Source organism: Notamacropus eugenii, chromosome 4, assembly GCF_028372415.1.
Source record: "Notamacropus eugenii isolate mMacEug1 chromosome 4, mMacEug1.pri_v2, whole genome shotgun sequence".
Classification (NCBI taxonomy): Eukaryota; Metazoa; Chordata; class Mammalia; order Diprotodontia; family Macropodidae; genus Notamacropus; species Notamacropus eugenii.
In genome coordinates, this window is record NC_092875.1 from 29228469 (window position 1) to 29248748 (window position 20280).

A 20280-nucleotide genomic window follows, 5' to 3' on the forward strand; every position below is an offset into this window, starting at 1 on the left:
GAGAAATAACAGTAATAACATAATTCACCTAGACACACCAAGAAATAGGCCAGCGCTTACCCTCGCTGACTACCTCGTGCCAAGCTAATAATAACTGATATTTATAGAACTTTTTAAAGTTTATAAATCTAAGCCTCTCAACATCCTTCTGAAGAAAGCGTTACAGTTACTATGAACCTTATTTTATAAACGAGGAAACTGATGAGCAGAGGGGCTAAGTGATTGAACGTGGGAATCCAGAAAGTAATCAGGGGAAGCATTTGGATTTGGGTCTTCCAGACTCCTGCTCCAGCTTTCTATCCATTTAGAACCCTAACAGGCTTCAGGAATTGATCAACCAGGTAGTATTTATTTATTTCACAATAAATGGCTATTATATGGCAGACACTGTGGCTAGAATGAGCATCCAAAGACAAAAGTGAGAAAGTATTTGCTTTTGCTGTGTCGCCAGGCAGGGAAATCCTCCATCTACCCCCATCACAATGTCTTACATCGCCGATGTCTGTCTCCTGTACCTGAAAACATTTCCTGAAACTCACTCTTAATCACGCCTGAAAGAAACATGCTCTGAATTACCATATTATTAGAAAGAGGCGGGCCTGCCAATAAATCATTCACGACGTGTCAATCAAGTGACAGGGGAAAATGACGCATTGACTTATTTTCCCATTATGTATTTGGCTGGCTTTGTTCCTCTTCTCTCCCTTTTTGGCATTTTTTCACTCTGCTGTTTTCTCTTTCAAGTCTATTAGTTAATATTTTATTCATTTCAGAATGTAACAAAGCCCGCTTTGTACAAGTATTTGGGTTACTGAATATAATAAGACAGCATACAGATGAGCGTTGAGACCCCCATGAGTCTAAGCATTTAGCATTGGAGGAAACCCTGGGCTCTGTTCTGTTAGCCTAATTACTGTGTGTCCCTGGCAAGGTCATTTCATCTCTCTATGCCCCTTTTCTCTGTCAATAATGGTGTGGGCTTGAGGCAACAAAAAATCATAGATTCACTGGTTAGGAACAGAATTCATTCTAACACACGTTGCCATGGGAAGAAGGAACCATTGTTCAGATGCAGTCCCATAAGAATCAAATCTGGTCTCTGTCGCTAACTACCTGTGTGACCTTGGACAAGTCACTCCCCCCATTTAGGTTTTGATTTCTTCATTTGTAAAAGAAAATCTAGATGACCTCTAACAGCCATTTGGCTCTAATAGAGAGACATTCATGAGCAAATTTCATGGCTGAAATTTTATCCTAAAAATACAAGGGAAAGCAGTGGGAGGGGGAGGGGGGGAACATATGCATGCAAAAATATTCATTGTTACTCTGTTTTTTTAAAAATGGAAACAACCTCTAACAGCTGGAAAATGGCTAAGCAAATGATAATATTTTAATACTGTAAGGAAACTGCTGAATTTATCCTCAGTATCAGAAAGGAGTGACTAACAAGCTGTTATGGACACGCCTCCTGGAATGTCACAGCTGGAAGGGGCTTTAATCATCCTTTAAGGGGTCCTGGAGACTCAGGAAATCCATTGATGTCAAAACTATTTTACTGATAAAACTAAGGTGCTTTAATTTGTATCTGGTAAATATTGATAGCTATAACCCACATAAACAAAAACTTCTGAGAGGGGGGTCCTCCATGATTTTGGAGAGTATAAAGTGGTCTTGAGACCAAAAAGTTTAAGAACTCTTTCTCTAGACCATCTGTGTTGATTTACAGATGAGGAAACTAAGGTTCAGATAGGGTGAATGTCTTGTCCAAAGTTGGACATATAGTCAAGGAGGCAGCAGAGTGTAGGAGATAGAGATCCAGTTTCAGTCAGGAAGACCTGAATTCAAATCCTGCTTAGATACATATGAGCCAAGGCAGGTCACCTGTAAAATGGAGATAATACCAGTTCTTGCCTCTTGGGTTATGAGGACCAGATGAGAAATGAGATGTCAAGGGTTTTGTTAATTTTAAAGTGCTAAATAATTGTTTATTGTTGTTATTTTAAAAGTCCAAAGCACCAGAACAAATGTATCACTAGAAAGGATGCCTAAATGATGCTTCCTCCTTGCTCAAGGTTGAGATGGGGGCAGACCCTGGAACTTGAGAAGCTGCCTAAGCAGCTGGAAGCCATCAGGGAAGGTGTGTGGGTCTCTCAGGGTCCCTGAGATCTTTCGCCACCATGAGCAGAGCCAAAGATAGACACATTACTCTACTAAGTAGCTGAGATGGAATTCAAACAAAAAAGGAGAACTGTCTAGCTAACTAGAAATTACCTTTAGTAAATTATTGCTATTATTATGATTAAATGGAATTATGGAATTTTAGCTGCAAGGAACATAAAAGAATAGTCAGCCTGCTGAGACATTAGCCCATTTAAATCAGCTGCAAGCCAAATCACCAAGTATGACTTGACTTGTCCTCTGAATGGGTCACTCCATGTAAGTAAGTGCCAAGTAGCATTGCTAAAGGAATCCCTGGCTGGTACCGAATTGTAAATAAACAGTATGCTGGCCAATTTGCTGTCCTGTACCCTACCTAGCTGGTGAAAGAAAGAGGGATGACGCATCTAAGAGTGGCTTGTCTGGGCGACACATAGTTATTTATCATCCTTGGGTTATTTTTATTAGTTTGCAAAATGAACTCACCTCCCTGGAACTGGTTAGGGGTATAAAGAGTCCTGTGTTCCTAATCGTCCTTAGAGAGGAGGGTTGGTATGGCAGACAGGGCATGGACTGAGAGTCAGAGGACCTGAGTTTCCAGTCCTGCCTATGTGACTGTGGGTAGGTTATGCCCCCTCTCTGTGCCTCAGTTTTTTCTTCTGTAAAATGAGGAGGTTGGACTCAATGACCTCTGTGATCCCTTCCAACTCCAGATTTAGGAGATCTAGGGGCCCCAAGGGGTGAAGTTGGCAACCACCGGTGAAGAAGAGACTGATCCTGGGCCAGTCTTAGACCTCTGGCACCAGGGAATGGGGGGAGGATCTTCCGAGTGAACTCTACCTACTGCACAAGCATCCTGGAAATCTGCCTGGCAGAGAAGGCACTTCAGCACATATATACAATATTTTCTTTACATTGACTCTGAGAGAAGGTAAGCACTGATTAGAATGGAAGACAGGAAGATCTGGGTTCAAACCCAACCTCAGATGCTTACAAGCTGTGTGACCTTGGGCAAGTCACTCCACTTCTGTCTGCCTCAGTTTCCTTATCTGTAAACTATGGATAATAATAGCACCTACCTCCCAGGGTTGTTGCATAGATCAAGTGAGTTAACATATGCAAAACACCTGGCAACCTGCAAGCACAATATACATGCAAATTATTATGACATTATTATTAATCTATGATCCCAAGGTCTCCTTTCCCTACCATCCTTCTCTCTGACATCCTTCCCATTGTTTTTTCCTGTGTGAGATTGGCCAACACTTTTATTCTAATGCTTAGTGTCTTAGAGTATTCATTTATTATTGTCGCTGGGCAAGCTGGGGGTACAATAATTAGAGCACCAGGCCTGGAGTCACAAAGACTTGAGTTCAAATCCAGCCTCAGACACTGACTAGCTTGGTGACCCTGGGCAAGTCACTGAACCCTGTTTGCCTCAGTTTCCTCATCTGTAAAATGAGCTAGAGAAGGAAGTGGCAAACCACTCCAGTATCTTAGCCAGGAAAACCCCACATGGGGTCATGGAGAGTCAGGTACCACTGGACAACAAGTCACTATGTATCTTATGCTCTTGGTTCTGCTTATCCCCTTCTGCATCAATGCATACAAGTCTTCCCTTGATTTCTCTGAACTCCTTTACAGTTTTTTCCCTTCATGTCTCATTAATTGTCCATTTGATGCATTGACTACAATTTGTTAGAAATATAGGCCAATGAGGGATTTCATTTGTATCTCTGCATTTCCAGTGCCCAGTAAAGTGACTGGCACTCATTTGGCATTTAATAAATACTTGCCAAATTGATTTATTCAACCTTTTCCAATCCAGGATCATTAGCTTTGTTTCCAGTGGTTTTTTCTACTAAAAAATGTGCTATTAAAAATATTTTGGGTTTTACAATTCATAGAATTTAAAGATGGATAGGACCTTAGACTATACTTTAACTGGGATCTGTGAATTTTTTTAACCACATCTCTGAAGTCCCTTTCAATCATAAACCTATGATGTCATGCGTGTTTCCATGTGCATGGGGAGATTCTTCTGGGGATTTTAGTGACAGTGGCTGGCCTGTGCCAAAAACAGGCTTTTTGTGTTTGCTTCAACTCATTTCATACACGGCTCTGCTTCTAAGAGTGTCTTTAGTACCATTCATTGACCTACACCAAGTACATCCCTTAACAACAACTTACTACCCTGATGGATACCAGCTGGATGAGGCATTAGATGCCCTAACCCACCTGGGAAGACAGACATTTTGGCACAAGGACAGAGCTTACTGGAAGCCAATGTCAACTTGCAAAAGTCGATTGTGTCAGATAGCAGACAGAAACTCATGAGCTAGAAGGCTAGAATAAAAGCCACATAATATTTAGAATCAGAGGTCATGGCCCTCAGACCACATTGGCAGCATGGTGTTCAGATCTGAGCATCATGTGTTAGAAAGGACATTGATAAGCTGGTGAGTGTCCAGAGGAGGACCACCAAAGTGGGGAAGAACCTGGGATTCACACACTATCCGGATCAGTGGAAGAAACCAAAGATATTTAGCCTAGGAAAGAAGAAACATTGGGTGGGAGCTTGGATGGAGATTCCCTCCACTCACGTGCCTGGACAATTCCTGCCCAATTTCTAGTCTGAGGGTTGTTACCTTACAGCCTACGGACCCTGGAAAGTTCTATTGATGGATTTCAGGGAGTTTGTGAATTTGGTTGAGATGGAACCCAAATTCTGTCTTCATAGAGTTGGTTTACTTAATAATCCTGTACATTTTATTTTCTGCATTTACTAACATGATTCTAGAAAGGAGTTTTACAGGAGACTGCCGAAGGGGTCACACACACACATACACACACACACACACATTAACTCTCTCTCACACATACTTTCAATACACTCACACACACTCTCACACATTCTCAATAAAACTGTGTCAAAATTTGGTTGCCCAGAGAAGTTCACTAGCATTGCACGTCAATTTCATGATGGCATGTTTGCCTGGGTTCTGGATAGTGGACAAAGCTCTCGTGCCTTCCTAGTCATCAATGGAGTGAAACAGGGCTGTGTGCTTGCTCCCATGCTTTTTAGAATGATTTTTTCAGCCATGTTGTCAAATGCTTTCAATGAGGATGAACAAGGCATCAAAGTCAACTACCGTACTGATGGTTAGTTCTTCAATTTGAAAAGGCTACAAGCCAAGACCAAAGTGGAGGGAGTATTGGTGCATGATTTTCTGTTTGCAGATGATTGTGCACTCAGTGCAGCCTCTGAAACTGAAATGCAAAAAAGTACGGATCAATTCTCTGCTGCTTGTGCTAGTTTTGGCTTAATAATCAACACCAAGAAAACACAGGTGCTCCATCAGCTACGATCACACCATCCACACATGGAACTATCAGTTACAACAAATGGAGAAGTTTTGAAGGCTGTGGATAAGTTCACTTACCTTGATAGTGTACTTTCCAGGGATACTCACATTGACAATGAGGTTGATGCATGCATTGCTAGAGCTAGCTCAGTGTTTAGGAAACTCCGAAGAAAAGGTTGGGAGAGAAGAGGTATTAGACTATCAAAATGAAGGTCTACAGAGCTGTTGTGCTGACCTCATTGTTGTATGCCTGTGAAACATGGACAGTCTACCAGTGCCATGCCAGGAAACTGAATCACTTCCATTTGAATTGTCTTAGGAAGATTCTGAGGATCACCTGGCAGGATAAGGTACCAGACATTGAGGTCCTTGCTCAAACTAAACTGCCAAGCATTCAAACTATGCATGGGCTGGTCACATTGTTCAAATGCAAAATGTATGCTTGCCAAAAAGACTGTTTTATGGAGAACTTACATGGGGCAGGCGATCACATGGTGGTCAGAAGAAGTAATACAAGGGCACTCTCAAGGACTCTCTCAAGAACTTTGTATCTGATTGCACTACAATGGGAGACCCTGGTACAGGACCACTTAGCAAGGCGTGCCCACATCAGAAAGGGTGCTGTGCTCTATGAGCAAAGCAGAATTGAGACAGCACAAAGTAAACACAGGATGTGCAAATTTGGAGTATCCACCCCAAATATTCACACAGACTATCTGTGCCCAACCTGTGGTAGAGCATTCCGAGCTCGTATTGGTCTGATCAGCCACAGTCGGGCACACTGAAACTTCACCTTATCATGGTGATGTCATTTTGGTCCTCTGAGAACCAAGGACAACAACTAACCAACCAACATACACACTTTCATACACACACACATACATACACATTCACACACTCACAATACACACACACACTCTCTCATATACACACATTCACACACACACACTCTTTCTCATTCACACCCATTCATACATTCTCAATATACTCACATGCATACTTTCATACACACTCACACACATTCATATACACTCTCAATACACTCATACACACACACACACACACACACACACACACACTCACATGTTAAGAATCCTTGCTCTAGTCTCAAAGAGCGGCCCAGAGCTTTGGGAAGTTAAATGTCTCTCCCAGAGCCACGTGAAGGGCAATCAAGTGGAGGAAGAGATAGTTTCCTTCTCTTGGCTCCATAGGGGAGAGGTAGGAGCGATAGTAAAGCTGCAAAGATGCAAGTTGGAACTGGGTGTCAAGAAAAACTTTCTAACAAAAGAGCTGTCCCAGACTGGAGTGGGCTGCTTTGGAAAATGGCTGGTTTTCCTTAAACGCAACTAGGCGACCCAGTGGATAGAGCTGGTCCTTGAGGTAAGAAGATCTGAATTAAAATAGGGTCTCAGACACTAGCTACAGGGCCTTGGGCAACTCACTTTACTTTTATTTGCCTCAGTCTCCCCAACTGTAAAATGGGATGATAATAGCACCCATCTCCCAGGGTTGTTATAAGGATCAACAGAAATTATATTTCTAATGTGCTTAGCACATTGCCTGGCACATTGTTATCATTCAATCATTGTCAGTTCTGTCTAATTCTTTGTGACCCTCTTTGGGGTTTTCTTGGCAGAAATGCTGGAGAGGTTTGCCATTTCCTTCTCCAGCTCATTTGACAGATGAGGAAACTGAGGCAAACAGGACTAAGTGACTTGCCCAGGGTCACCCAGCTAGTAAGTGTCTGAGGCCAGTTTTGAACTCAGGAGAAGAATCTTCCTGAGTTCAAACCTGGTACTCTATCCACTGCACTACCTAGCTGCCCCATCTGGCACATAGTAGGTGCTTAATAAATGCTTGTTTCCCTCCTTCTCCTTCACTGAAGACTTTCAAGCGGTGGCAGTACCACCACTTGTTGAGGACAGTAGAGAGAAGGGACTCTTGTCCTAGTCAGGGTCAAGATAGATGATCTTGGAGGTCCCTTCCTGGTTCTTTAATTCAGTGAAAACTGAATGTCCACAGGTAGCTAATGATTTTCCCATCATGCCCCATGCTCTAAGTTTCCACTGCCTTGTATCCTAAAGTGTCTCTAATTCATTTCTCTTCTGAAACGAGCTCCTTGCTGAGCCCCTACCTCTTTCCCAGTGGACGCTGCCTCTTCCAGGACCCATCAAACAGCCCTGGTGACCAATTAAGGGAAAGGCACCTCATTATCATTTGCACTGTTTGCCAGTAAATGATCCTTACAGTTCTCTGGTTCTCCCTTGTTGGTGCTCATTAAAAATAAAACCAAACCTGCTATTCCGGCTCTTGCTTCCCAGGGCCACATTCTTAAGGTACCTCAATACAACATGCAGGGCCCCTGTTTCACAATGAGGGCTCCCCAAACACCTCTGTGTGCCAGGTCCTCCTCTCCATCCTTATTCCATTGGTTGACCCACTCTAGCTTGGCCAACGACCTCAGTCCTCACTATTGTGCCAATCGGGAGTCCAGCTCCTGAGCCCTCTCACTCTCCCCAACACCCACACGCTCAGACTACAGAGAGCTAAGAATAATAATTCACATTTCTAGAGGGCTCCTGCATTTACAAAGCACTTCCCTTGTTTTAAAGTAGATTTCAATTGCTATCTTTGCTTGTTGGCATGTTTTTATATCACCTGCCTTTCTTTGTCTTTTCTCCAAAGGAACATCCTCAAAGTTAGGGTTAGGGTGTTAAATGCCCAGAGTCACACAGTCGGTGCATTAGCATTAAGGTTTAGGGACAGCTAGGTGGTGCAGTGGATAGAGTGCCAGGCCTGGAGTCAGGGAGAATCATCTTCCTGAGTTCAAATCAGACTTCAGACACTAACTAGCTGTGTGACCCTGAGAAAGTCACTTAACTCTTTTGCCTCAGTTTCCTCATCTGTAAAATGAGCTGGAGGAGGAAATGGTAAAACCCTCCAATATTTCTGCCAAGAAAACCCCAAATGAGATCACAAAGATTCAGACACAACAATGCATTATTATTAGGGTTTTTAATGCAGTTTTTGCATTAAAAAGAAGAGGAAAACAGTTCAGCAAAACCAATTTATTAAAGAAGCATAACACTGTATGCAGCATCACACACCCTTAGTATCCCACCTCAGGAAAGAAGTTAAGGCCCAGGTGTGGTATCTTTGGGGCCAAGCTACCAAGCATTTACCTTATACCAAGTCTTGTGGAGTAGGGCACTGTAGATTTTGTCGTTGTTCTAGTCTGGATAATTTATGTTCAGCTTCCAGCCTAAGAGAATTGCCTGGGGCGCTGAGAGATTAATTAGCTAGCCCACAGGTATGGGGAACCTTGGGCCTTAAGGGCACATGTGGCCCTCTTGGTCCTTAAGTGCCACCTTTTGACTGAAATGGCTAGCCAGTTAGTAGCTAGCCAATATGGAGGTTTCTGGATACAGTGCTGGAAAGGACCTCAGAGGTCATTTAACCTCAATGTTAGGAGTTTGGCAAATTCTGGTTAATTGACTCAGTCCCACTCTCCTTTTATAGTGATCAAAACTGAGTTTTGATCAATATCAATACACAGATAAAAAGCATCAAAGGTAAGACTTGAACACAAGTCTTTCTGACTCCAGAGCAGGTTCTATATCCATTACGCTCCAAAGCAGGTCATAAAACCACCACTACTCCCATCAGATAAGAAGAGTGAGGCTCTCCTTAGTCAATGGGGAAATTGACTAGCCCAGAGTCAATGTCTGTTAACCCAAACCAGAATTCAAGTTCAGATCTCTCATGTTCTTTCCAGCGCACCATGGTGGCTGCCTTCAATGATGACTTGCATGAGCAGAGACAAAATGAAGTCATCCAGAGGCAAACCCAAGTTTTGCTTGGGCTCAGATTCCCCAATCCGTAGGTGGATTCAATGAATCACCTTTGGGCTGGGTGGGGCCAGTGTGGGTTGTGATGCAGAAAAAGTTGATATTACCCCCTTGAGCACAAGCTCTCCCCAAGCCTCCATACCCATTGGGATTTTCAGAGGTGAGGGACTATGGGTGTGTAACATTGCATATATTGTATGACATGACCCATATGCTGGTTGATTCTGAATCAGTTCTCCTCCTCTCCCCGCCCCCCGCCCCATTTTAATTGGTGTTATAAAGGCAGGCTCACTGAGCATTGCAGAGGGGTGAGGGTACATTAAGAGAAGCTACCCAAGGCAGAGAAAGAGAGAGAGAGAGAGAGAGAGAGAGAGAGAGAGAGAGAGAGAGAGAGAGAGAGAGAGAGAGAGAGGCAGGGAGGAAGGAAGGAAGGAAGGAAGGAAGGAAGGAAGGAAGGAAGGAAGGAAGGAAGGAAGGAAGGAAGGAAGGAAGGAAGGAAGGAAGGAAGGAAGGAAGGAAGGAAGGAAGGAAGGAAGGTTGAAAGAAAGAAAAAGAAAAAATAGCTTAAATTAGCTGATCTCTAAGATCCCCCTGCCCCTAGAGAAACAGCTAGAGATACAAGTCGATGAGAGATAGTAATAATCATTTTTCTATGCTTCGTAGTTTACAAAGCCCTCTGAAATCTATTATCTTCTTTAATCAACCCTGGGAGCTAAGCTAAGCAAAGGTTATTAGCTTTCATTAACAGATAAGGAAACTGAGGGTCGGAGAGATTAAGTGTCTTGCCAATGGCCGCACAGCTAGTAAGTGATAGGACTGGAACCCAACCAGGGATGAGTGATTAGTAATCAGGAGGAAAAAGCTAATTACTAAATTACTTCTTCAAAAAAAAAATTAAATTTCTTTTCTGGAGCTCGCTTTTGCATGGCTGAGCGATTCGCTGCTGGGGACAGAGATTTTCTAGGATAGAAGCTCTCTCAGCTTTATTAAGAGATGTGTGGTCTGCAGGCCAAGGGAGGTGACAATGCCACTGTCCTCTGCCCTGGTCAGATCACATAGGTTTGGTTCTGGGCATAATAGTTTGGGAAGGAAGTTGATAAACTGGAGAGTATCCAGGATCATCCAGGAACTTAATGATCATTTCCCATAAGGATCAGATGAAGGAATATTGGCTTCCTGGCTATTCCTTGAACAAGACTCCTGACTCTGGGCATTTTCCCTGGCTGTCTCTCAAACTTGAAGTGCTCTGCATCCTCATCTCTGCTTCCCAGCTTTCTTAGCTTCCTTCAAGTCTCAGCCAAAATCTGACTCTACAGGAAACCCTTCCGGATCCCTCCTCCCCCACTTAATTCTGATGCTTTCCCTGTAGTAATCACTTCCCATTTATCTTGTCTGTATCTTGCTTATACATACTTGTTTGCATGTTGTCTTCCCCATGAAGATGATGAGTTCCTTGAGAGCAGAGACTGGCTTTTGTCTCTCTTTGTCTCCCTTTTTTGCATAGTGCTTGACACAGAGCAAGTTGTTTCATAAATGTTTATTGATTGACTGAGTGACATGCTTAGCCTGAGAAGAGAGAAGACTGCAAGTGAAGGAGGGAGGAGACCCAGGTCCTTGTCTTCAAGTATTTCAAGGGCTGAGATGTGGAAGAGGAATTCATTTGTTCTTTTGGTATCTGAGGCCAAGGCAGGACTAGAAGCGATGAATAGGTAAAAGTTACCATGAGATAAGTTTAAACTAGATTGAAGAGGAAAAGTTCCTAAATGCCAGCAGTCCGAAAAGGCAGTGAGTTCACTTCAAGCTGGATGTTGTTGTTGGGTCCTTCCTCCTGAAAGAGGACCAATGAGATCATGATGCCTTGACTTGAAAGTGAAATGGATTTAAGTGAGGCACCGAGTCATCAGATTCACCCTCTTCTCCAGCTACGTAGAGCAGAGAACAGAGCATTATACCTGGAGTCAGGAAGACCTGAGTTCAAATTCCACCTCAGAAACGTACTAGCTGTGAGAGCACAGATACATCACTTTACTTCTATCTGTCTCAGTTTCTTCATCTATAAAATGCAAATAAGAGTAGCAACCCATTTTTCAGGGTTGTCATGGAACAGAATGAGATAATATCTTTAAAGTGTCATATAAATGCTAGCCATTATTATGATCTCGTGGCAAGCGTTTTGCAAAAGGGATCCTCGCTCGGATATGGGTTGGACAATATGACCTCTGAGGGCCTTCCCAACTCATAACATCCCATGATTCTAAGATTTGGAAGGTTTTATGTTTGTTTCTGTATCTTATTGTGAGCCGAAGAAGGAAATGACAAATCACTCCAGTCTCTTTGCCAAGAAAATCTCCAATGGAGTCATGAAGAGTTGGATAGGACTGAAATGACAGAAAGGCAACATCTTACTACAAAGCAATGAGCATTTATTAAGCACCATTATGTACCAAACACTGGGGTACAAAGAAAGGCAAAAGCTGTCCCTGCCTTTAAGGAGCTCCTAATCTAATTCAACAGACAGCAGATAAGAAGTTGAAAAGTTGGGGGTAAGGGAGGACCAGTTATGGGGTAAGGCATGGCATCAACATCCAGAAAGTCAAAGATACAGGAAGAGAATAAAAGTTGGCTGGCCTGGCTCACTCATCAAAATGGAAACCCTGGGATGGACACCCCAGTGGGAGAAGGAGGCTAGTGGAGTGTAGGGATATTCTAAGGTAAGAAGACAGGTAAATAGGTGCGAGCACACACACACACACACACACACACACAGCTTACACAGTCATATAATGATCTGACATTTGCAAAATACATTCCATAAATTATCTCATTTAATCCAGCACTTAGTACAGTGGCTAACGTATGGCAGGTGCTTAATAAAAACTTGCTGCCTTGACTTCATCCTCACAACAATCCTAGGTGGCAGATGTCATCATTATCATTTTATAGATGAGGAAACTGAAGCTAAAGGACCCTATGCCTAGACTGGAAGTCTTGGAGGTAGGATTTGAAGCCAAGACTTGCTGGTCTGTGCATCACTCTCGCCACTATTCCAATCCCGTCCATACATAAAATCCCTGAGGAGGCTGACTCAGGGAGTCTGGATAGTGACCACTGACCCTGCTATGGATGAAGGGCAGGTGGCAGCCCCAGGAAGAAAAATCCATCCACCTCCTCTGAAAACAAGCAAATCTTGAGAGCTTCCAGGGTTTTGTCACCAACAAAATGCTGCCTCTGGGATTTGTTTGCTTAGGGTTTAAGAGAGATTCTGAGCTTTGGCTAAAAAGAAATTGCAATTTTGAGCAAATCCTTATATACCAGTTTTTCTCTAGACAGCCTAATGTACCACAGGGGCAACTGAAGCCAACTGTTTGGCTCTCTCCTGATTCTACCGTCCTTTGTGAGTGTATCTTGGTTAGCCTGGTCCATCCTGCTTGGTACATGAGCTCTCAGAGCCAAAGTTAGAATGGTCTCAGTGTTGACCTAGGTGCTGAGGGGTAGTAGAAGGAAGGAGTAGAGGAAGCTGGTATAAGAAAGGGGACATGGATGGGAAAGGGAATTTTGGGGAAAATTCCAGGGCATGGGTGGGTGCTTCCCCCTGAATCACAGCTGAAGAAATTTCCCACTGAATCACCCTCAAGGGAGTCACTCAGTTCAGCCTCTGGGAAGTAAAGGGAACTCTTTTCCTGAGGATACTCAGATCTAAAATCTCATTCTTATCAAGGCTTCACAGACTGCCCTCAAACTGTGCTGCAAAAACAAAAACAAACAAACAAAAAATCAAAACTGACTTTGGAGTCAAAATGCCTCAGTTTCCTCATCTATTCGAATGTGACTTCTACTACTATGTGACCTAAGCCAAGAAACTTCACTCTCTGTTGGTGAGTTTCCTCATTTTTCAAATGAGGGGTTGGACTAGGTGGTCTCTAAGGTCCTTCCAAATTCAAATCTGTGATCCTATACCCCAGGTTCAGACAATGATCCTGCCACCTGTAACTTATGTGATCTTGATGCAGCTGGGTAGTTCAGTGGATAGCAAACTGAGCCTGGAACTAGGAAGACCTGAGTTCAAATTTGACCTCAGACATTCACTAGCCACATGACCCTGCCAGATCACTTCACTTTTGTCTGCCTCAGTTTCCCTTATCTATAAAATTGGGGATCATAATAGTACCTACCTTCCCAGGGTTACATGAAGAAGAAAATAAGATAATATTTATAAAGAGCTTTGAATAATATCTTGAACATATTAGGTGCTTAATAAAAGCTTGTCTTCTTTCTTCAAAGACATTTAACTTATTCAGTGGACAGAGTGTAGGATTTCATACCAAAAAAACCTGGGTTCAAATTTTGGCCACTTAATAGTTATAGAACCTTGGATAGTTTATTCAATCTCTCTAGCTCTCTCTGACAGGCAAACAGGGTTAAGTGACTTGCTCAGGATCACACAGCTAGTAAGTGTCTGATGCTGGATTTGAACTTAGTCCTCCTGACTCTAGGGTCAGTGTTCTATCCACTGCTCCCTTATTCTCTTATAAGATAAAAGTGTTGAACTGGGTGACCAACCAAGTCCCTTACTGCTTGAAATTTTCCAGTCCCTGAACTTTACTGGGCCTCAGTTTCCTTTTCTGTAAGATGAAAGCTTTGGACTAGGCAACCTTCCAAGCCTAAGTCTATTATCCCTAGATCAGACTTCACACAAGATCGTAGAAATCATGGTAGGAAGTCCCTACCATCAAGAAAGTTACGAACTCATTGAGGTCATAGACACAAAGATAAACAAGGCATAAGGTAGCATATTTTACTCTAGTGGGTCAGCATGCCATGATGGCTAGCGTTTCATAGGGGAGAGACAATTAGAATATGGAGTGGTGAGCTCTAGGTTTGAACTCTGCCTCTGATACTGTCATTGAGCAAATCACTTAACTCCTGTGAGCCTCAGGTTCTTCATCATAAAAATGGGCACAATAATACCTATAATACCTTCTTCATGGAGCTGTTAAATGGATCAAAAGACATAAGGTTTGAAAAGGGCTTTACAAGTTCTGAGTAAATGTCAGCTGTTCTTCTGCTAAGGGCTATATGAACGGTAGAGACTTATTATGCTCTAAGAATTCAGAGGAGAGGGAGATCAGGATAGCCTGAGGAAATCTGGGAAGACATCATAGAGAAGGTAGGCCTTGAAGGATGTGTAGGACCTGAGCAAGTGAAGTGGTGGGAAGAAAAGAATTCTGGGGAGGGGAAAGAAATGAGCAAAGGGGCCAAGGTGAAAAAAGGCAGGTCATAGAATCATAGACAGAGCTGGAAGGGACCTCACAGGCCATCTAGAGAAACCTCCTTATTTTACAAATGAGGAAACTGAGTTCCAGAGAAGGGAAGAGACATGTTCAAAGTCATACAGACAGAAAGTGATAGCCTGTAGTCTAATGTCTTGGTGCCAACTCCAATAGTTTCTGTATTACACTACAATGCAAATGTATGACAGATCTGGTGATGGTGATGGTGATGGTGATGATGATGGTGATGATACTGATGGTGATGGTGATGGTGATGGTGATGGTGATGATGGTGATGGTGATGGTGATGGTGGAGGTGGAGGTGATGGTGATGGTGATGGTGATGGTGGAGGTGATGGTGATGGTGATGGTGATGGTGATGGTGATGGTGATGGTGATGGTGATGGTGATGGTTGTGGTGATGGTGATGGTGATGGTTGTGGTGATGGTGATGGTGATGGTGATGGTGATGGTGATGGTGATGGTGATGGTTGTGGTGATGGTGATGGTGATGGTGATGGTGGAGGTGATGGTGATGGTGATGGTGATGGTGATGGTGATGGTGATGATGGTGATGGTGATGGTGATGGTGATGGTGATGGTGATGGTTGTGGTGATGGTGATGGTTGTGGTGATGGTGATGGTGATGGTGATGATGGTGATGGTGATGGTGATGGTGATGGTGATGGTGATGGTGATGGTTGTGGTGATGGTGATGGTTGTGGTGATGGTGATGCTGATGGTGATGATGGTGATGGTGATGGTGATGGTGATGGTGATGGTGATGGTGATGGTTGTGGTGATGGTGATGGTTGTGGTGATGGTGATGGTGATGGTGATGATGGTGATGGTGATAGTGATGGTGGAGGTGATGGTGATGGTGATGGTGATGGTGGAGGTGGTGGTGATGGTGATGGTGATGGTTGTGGTGATGGTGATGGTGATGGTGATGGTGATGGTGATGGTGGAGGTGATGGTGATGATGATGGTGATGGTGATGGTGATGGTGATGGTGATGATGGTGATGGTGATGGTGATGGTGATGATGATGGTGATGGTGGTGATGGTGGTGATGGTGGTGATGGTGATGGTGATGGTGATGGTGATGGTGGTGATGGTGATGGTGATGGTGATGGTGATGGTGATGGTGATGGTGATGATGGTGATGGTGATGGTGATGGTGGTGGTGATGGTGATGGTGATGGTGATGGTTGTGGTGGTGATGATGATGGTGATGATGATGGTGATGATGATGGTGATGGTAATGGTGATAGTGGTGGTGATGGTGATGGTGATGGTGATGGTGATACTTATTGTCATGGTAATGATGAATGAAAAAGCCTTCATTAAACACTATATGCCCATCACTGTGCCAAGTGCCACCTGTCCAAATACAAGGAAGAGAGATAGTCTCTGTCCTCTAATCCTGTCCTCTGTCCTTCTAATGGTAGCAGTTCTTAATCTTTTTTGTGTCCTATAAACCTTTGACAGTCTTATTAGACTCCAAGGATCCTTGTTCAGAATCAGTTTTAAATGCACAAAATAAAACCCATTGGATTACAACATAAACCAATTCAAATGAAATACACTGATCTTCATAATTAAAAATAAATAAATAAAAAGTCTTGGGCCCTAGATTATAAACTTCTGTAAAAGGGGAAGTCACACATGTTGGGGAGCTAGGAAGTGGTGAGCATGGTAGAGCAGAGGAATGGCCAGAGAGAGACATGGTGGTGGGAGTCTGGGTAAGATAACTGTCATTTTTACAGTATTATAGGTAAAATAAGAGGTCTATTCATTCAACTGGATGATCTCTAATTAGGGTTCTATGTGACTTTAACATTCCATAATAACATACCTAAATTTTCTCTTGGCATTGACATTCCCTGTTCTCAGGCCCCTCTCAGCCCTGACATTCCCTGTTCTCAGGCCCCTGCCAGCTCTGACATTCCCTGTTCTAAGTCCCCTCTCAGCTCTGGCATTCCCTGTTCTAAGCCTCCTCCCAGCTCTGACTTTCTCTGTTCTAAGGCCCCTCTCAGCCCTGACATTCCCTGTTCTAAGGCCCCTCTCAGCTCTGGCATTCCCTGTTCTAAGCCTCCTCCCAGCTCTGACTTTCCCTGTTCTAAGGCCCCTCTCAGCCCTGACATCTCCTGTTTTAAGGACCTTTCCCGCTCTGATTCCACCTCTAGGATCCACCGTTCATCAACGGCATTTATTGACCTCCTAGGCAGCATTACTTCTTCTGTTTGCCGAGTTCCTAACATGGGCTCTGAGAGAGAATCAGATCGGGAAGCCCAAAGAGGCTGTTGTGAGCTAGGTTGTGCTAGGCCTGCAGAATTCAGGAGGCCCCTGCAGCTGCCAGCCAGTGATTAATCAGGCTAATTTCCCGCAGTACATCATCATTTCGAAAAGAGAGGCCCAGCTTGGGGGGAAAATGGGGCTGCTTTATTCTTGGTACAAATGAAAGATTAATTTTTAAGTCTTATTTAAATAACTCTCAAAGAGAAGCTTGCAGAAGAAATTACTTTTAATTGGCCAACTTAGCACTAGCCAGTGAATGCCCGAGTAAGCGTAATGAGATTTGGGCCTGTTTGTCACCACAGAGCGTCTTGTTTCCCCTTCCTTTCTCCTTCTGAGGTCCGGCTCTCACCCTGTGACCTGAGGCCTTCTGCTCGGCCAGAGACCCAAATTGGCCTCCAGAGCTGACTGCTGCTCATTAGGCAGAAGGAAGCCTGTTTCCTGGGGAATTTCTTATTCTCTCAGTAGTCAGCATCTGATAGGATTTTTTTTTTTTTACTTCCCTACTGAAACACTACCACTAAATTGTCTCTGCAGTGGCTGAGAAGAATTGGAGCCCCTTGAGGACAGGGTCTGTTTCTATTTATATGTTTGTGCTCTCACTGCCCCAACATGGTGCCCAGGGCACAGCAGGCATTTAACAAATACCTAGGAAATTAAATTGAATTGTGGTGTGAATATTCTGGATGGCCAGGACAATGGTGTCTTAGAAAGAATAAGGTGTCTACAGAATATGAGAGCTAGAAGGATTCTTAGACCGGAGAATATCAGAGATGGGAGGGGCCTTAGAACAGGGGATATCAGAGCCAGTGGAACTCTTAGAAAGAAGACTTTCAGTAAGAATCTGCTGAAGGATTGTGTCCAAGAACCTAACTAGCTAGGGTCTCATCATCAGGTTGGTCCCAGAGATTGTGGCAGGAGTACACAGAGTTTTCAGGCACAACAACTCTTATGACTCTATAGTGCACAGAACACCAGGTCTGGAGTCAGGAAGACCTGAGTTCAAATTCAGTCTCAGAGACTTAGCTGTGACCCTGGACAAGTCACTTAACCCTGTCTGCCTCAGTTCCTTCATCTGTAAAATGAGCTGAAGAAGGAAATGACACTCTAGAATCTTTGCCAAGGAAACCCTAAATAGGGTCATAAAGAATCAGACATGACTGAAATGACTGAACAACAACAAACTAACATTGCATAATGCAGCAGAAAGGACTGTTGACCATGGAATTAGAGGACCTAGATTCAGCTCCTACTTCTGCTTTTTGCTGCCAGTGTGGCCCAACATACCAGCATAAGTGTATGTTGAAGGACTCCAACCAGAAAGGGTGTTACATCTTCAAGTAGACTTTCTGTTTGGCCCCTGGGGACAAAACTAGGAGCCATGGATAGAAGTTACAAAGATGTAAATTTAGTCTTGATGAAAGCACAAACCTCCCAATAATTAGAACTTTGCAAAGATGATCTGGGCTACATTGAGGTAGAGGGTTCCCATCACTCAATCTCTTAAAGTCTTCCCTTAGAATATAAGCTTCTACAGGGCAGGAACTGTCTTTTCTTCTACTTTTATTTGTGTCCCTAGTGTTTAGCATATTGACTAGCACATAGTACAGACTTGATAAATGCTTGGTACCTATTATAGATCTGAAAGAAAGAAAACTCCTTGTGCTCATCACTGTTTCTGCAACTTGCCATTAGGTTCCTCTCGTCTGGCAAAGCACCTGGTGCGGATTCTATTCCAGCTGAGATTTACAAGATGGAGGGTCCACAGCTCCTATAAAGCTGACTGAAATTTTCTACGTCACATGGCAAGAAGTTATCCCCAGGAATTCAAGGATGCCTCTATTGTCCATCTCTACAAAAGAAAAGGAAATAGATTGTCCTGTGACAATCATGGAGGTGGGGCAAGGTTCTCTCATTCATTGATGCTAAGATTCTTGCCAGAGAACTCCTTAACAGGCCAATCCTTCACCCAAAAGATGGTCTTCTACCCAGGAGTCAGTGTGGCTCCCGAAAGGGCCAAGGAGTAGTCAATATGGTATTTGCTGCTGGACAACTCCAAGAGAAATGCCAGGAGCAGTACAGTCTATACATAACACCACAGACCCAACAAAGGTTTCTGACACTGTCAGTCATGAGGACTTATGGAAAGTTATGTCAAACTTTTGCTGCCCAGAGAAGTTCATCAGTATTGTATGCCAGTTCTAGGACAGCATGCCTGCCTGGGATCTGGATGTTCCTGTACTTTCCCAGTCACCAATGGAGTAAAGCAGGGCTATGCGCTTGCTCCCATGCCTTTTAGCATACTTTTCTGTGATGTTGTCAGAGTCTTTCAATAAGGATGAATACTGCATTAAGGTCAGTTACCAGACTGATGATAAATTATTTAACTTGAAAGGCTACAAGCCAAGACTAAATTGGAGGGAGAATTGGTGTATGACTTTTTGTTTATAGATGATTGTGCTTTCAATGAAGCCTCCAAAGTATGGATCAATTCTCTGATGCTTACACTACTTTTGGCCTAACAATTAACACCAAGAAAACACAGAGTCTCCACCAGCCAGCACCACAACATCCATACAGGGAACCATCAGTTACAGCAAATGGAGAAATTTTGAATGCTATGGTTAAGTTCACTTACCTTGGCAGTATCCTTTCCAGGGATGTACACATAGATAAATGAGGTTGACTTATTCACTGCCGAAACTAGCTCAGTGTTTAGGAGGCTCTGAAGAAAAGTGTGGGAGAGAAGAGGTATTAGTCTGCCTACCACACTGAAGGTCTACAGCAGCATGGTGCTGACCTCAGTGTTGTATGCCTGTGAAACCTGGATGGTCTACCAGCATCATGCCAGGAAACTGAATCACTTCCATTTGAACTGTCTTAGGAAGATTCTGAGGATCACCTGGCAGAATAAGGTACCAGGCACTGAAATCCTTTCTGAAGCTGAACTGCCAGGTGTTCAAACTCTACTGCAGAGAGCGCAACTCTGACAGGCTGGCCACGTTGTTCAAATGCCAAACATACCTTTGCCCAAAAGATTATTTTACTGAGAACTCACACAAGGCAAGTACTCACATGGAGGTCAGAAAAAGTACAAGGACACTCCCAAGATCTCTCTGAAGAACTTTGGAATGAATTGGGAGACATGAGAGACACTAAAGAACATGGGAGACCCCCATGGCACAGAATGGCCCAGACTGTACTTTGACCATGACATCGTGATGTCATTTTGGTCTTCTTTGAGAAGGAAGGATGACAACTAACCAACCAGTCTCTGCAATCTATAATCTTAAAGCCTTTCTAGGGAACTGAGAGATTTGCCTAAGGTCATACAATGTAAAA